The sequence below is a fragment of the Aplysia californica genome, unplaced genomic scaffold (assembly GCF_000002075.1).
Source record: "Aplysia californica isolate F4 #8 unplaced genomic scaffold, AplCal3.0 scaffold00220, whole genome shotgun sequence".
Classification (NCBI taxonomy): Eukaryota; Metazoa; Mollusca; class Gastropoda; order Aplysiida; family Aplysiidae; genus Aplysia; species Aplysia californica.
In genome coordinates, this window is record NW_004797490.1 from 288,149 (window position 1) to 291,177 (window position 3,029).

General features: G+C 41.7%; 1 protein-coding gene across 1 annotated transcript in view; it reads left to right on the top strand.

The window, feature by feature from the left end:
* Positions 1-1,479: 1,479 nt before the first annotated feature.
* Positions 1,480-3,029, top strand: part of LOC101860103 (protein timeless homolog) — a gene marked incomplete in the record, with an annotated part of 107,984 nt that continues 106,434 nt past the window's right edge. The window contains 1 exon segment of the mRNA XM_013083236.2: positions 1,480-1,556.

The following is a 3,029-nucleotide window of genomic DNA, read 5'->3' on the forward strand; positions in this document are numbered from 1 at the left end:
GATGTTGGCCTGTCATTCAAAAAGTCCCGTGTTCGAATCCGGGTAGCGACCGAAACATTTTCCTCTCTAAATTTGTCTCCTTTCATCTCATTTCCTGTTCTCTAGCAATGTTCTGTCGTCTGCTTTCTCCTCCTCTTTCTGCCCCCACCCCCTCACCTCCTTTGCCCCTTCCTCTGGGCCCCTGATTCTTTCTGCAGCCTGCACTGCTACTCCTTCGTTTCTTCTGACTGCTGTCTTTCAGTCATACCCCTGATCTTCTGGTAGGAAAGATCTACACCTAGCCTTTTCGGACAAGGTCGAAAAATCTCGGAGGGCTCGTGTGCAAGTTACGCACGTTAAAGATCCCTTGGAGGTCTAAAATCGATAAGAGTAGGCTTCGGCCGTCACCCGGGCTAAATTCAAAATTTCCTACCAACTGAAAATAGTAGGTATGTCCCGCGCGCTCATATGACCGTATGCAGTTGCGAGCGCCGTAAAACACTTTACAAATACAAACAAAAAAAGCATGATATACATCTGATCTCTATAATAATATTGCCTATTATAGCTTTGTCCTTTTTTCGGGGTAAGATACTGTTTCATGTTTGCAGAGTGAGTGTTTTATGTACCAGGTGCGTTTCGCGAAAAAAAAAAAATGTCTTTCTTTCATTACTGGATCTTTTCAGTAGACGAGGAATTCATGATGAGCAACATCTGAAGAGAATGTTGCCAAACGAAGCGGTAAATTAACACATGGTTGTCGTGGTTTTGTCGTTGTTGGGAGAACCGAGACGAGTTAGAAACGATCACAGAACTAAAAGGGCGCGTGCGCGCCTCCAAAAAAACCCCGCACGGTATAACATCTAACGAGCTCACGAAACGTACGTAGGCTACTTTTTAGGCATAACAATAAACGCTGCAGCAGTTATTCATCACGAAGAGCAAAAGAGCAACATCGCAATCCCTCCCCCCACCCCTCCACACACACACACACACACACACACACACACACACACACACACACACACACACACACACACACACACACACACACACACACACACACACTCACACGCACACACATACACACACACAAACACAAACACACAACAACAACAACAACGATAATAAAATACACAAACAAAACCACACAATTAAATGAAGGCCTGTATCGGCACAGATGGACACATGGAAATGACACCTTCCACTATTCAGTTATAATAATATTATTATTGTGATTATAATAATGCATGCATTGTTCTGCAAAAGTCACAGAATTGTACTCTAGTCTAGCCCTTCCTATCCAGTTTTAAAAAATGGGACAGGAAACGTTCAAAATCTGACAACGCATTTGGTAAATGGAAGTTTATTATAAGGTCCGTAGTTTCATAACAAAAACATAATAATCATCAAAATGTTGTAACAATGACAATAATGCGAATCTTAGGATTTCCGAAAAAAAACCCAAAGGTCAACGGGAAGTGAAACCTTTTGACCCCAAATTTTGCGCCAAACACAACAACATTATAACACAGCAGTCAGCGGTGTTCTGTGTGTGTGAAGTCAACATTCTGAAAGTAAGGAGACTGGATTTTTTTGGTTATTTCTGTTTTTAAGGTTTCTGTTTTAAATGTGTATATGTAACTAAGACTTGTCTTTTAATTGTCCTCCCACACACGAAGACTGAAAGCATGAAATGTAGATCTAGATATAGAGTCTAGAATCTAGATCTAGATCTAGATCTAGAAATCTAGATCTAGATCTTTATTGGCTTTATTTAGATCTAGACTCTAGAGATCTAGATTCTAGATCTAGATCTAGAATCTAAATCTAGAATCTAGACTCTAAGACTCTAAGAACTAAGATCGGGATTGTCTCGATTACGGGGATCGCGCGTGCGGTAGATCTAGATCTAGATCTAGATATTAGATCTCTGATCTCTGTCCTTCCCCCTCGCCCCTCAGTAGCCAGCCATACCCTATCTGTTCTTCGCTTTTTTTCTCTTCAATCAACTCTCACTCTGATCTTGTCCTTCGTCAGCTGATCAGATCAATTCGTGCTACCCACTGTCCTTCTCTCTTTGCTCATTTGCTCGCTATGCCTTAGACTTTAGAATCCCCAGCCACTGTTCTGTCCCATCTTTTAGCTTGCAAGATCTTGATCTAGATCTAGTCTAGTATTTATCACACCTTGCCTTATAGATTTAGATCTAGATCTAGATTTAGATCTAGGCGTCATCCTTTCATTCTGCCATTCTGCCATTCTGCGAAAATTGGGAAGAAGCATTTTTTGCATCAAATTCAATTTCTAGAGCTTGAGATTTTTAAATGTCTGAATATTCAGATACACTTCAGTTGTTGTTGGGGCAACGTTCCCGGACTACACTTCATTTGAAAATACCTTCAAAAGGTACTGCAAGAATACAAGACTTCTCGACCTTGGCAGTAACCTATTTTGCATTTAGTCACCCAGCGAAAACTGAAATCCCTCCACGCCGCCCCCCCCCCCCTCCTGTTCAGTTACAGACACACTCACACACACACGCGCCACTCCATTCGCTTATTATCAACAAATCTCGAGAACGGAAACCTTTCAACTTTCAGAGAAGGCCGTCATTATTCGGACTCGAGTCCGAATAACATTTTTTCATATTCGGACTCGAGTCCGAATAAAAAAAATTCATATTCGGACTCGAGTCCGAATAAGAAAAAATGTTATTCGGACACCGGTCCGGAAAAAAGGAAGTGTCTTTGTTCTATAGATCTAACGTTCAGTGCTTTCAATTTTCCGCCATTTTTTAGTTTCCCCCCACACCTTGTCTGCCGATCCGATGCCCGCTGCCTTATTGATACGCCCCCACCCCCCATGTTTCCCACTTTCTTTGTTGTAGAAAAAAGTAAAATTGAAGATTAGCAGATCTCCTGGCACCTGCATATTATGAGCTGTGTAAAAAAAAAAGACCGATTCGTTCAAATACACAAGCCTATGTCATCTCGATTGTTCACCAAGAAAAAGTTGTGTTGCTGTGTAGAGCCGAGCATACGGCAACT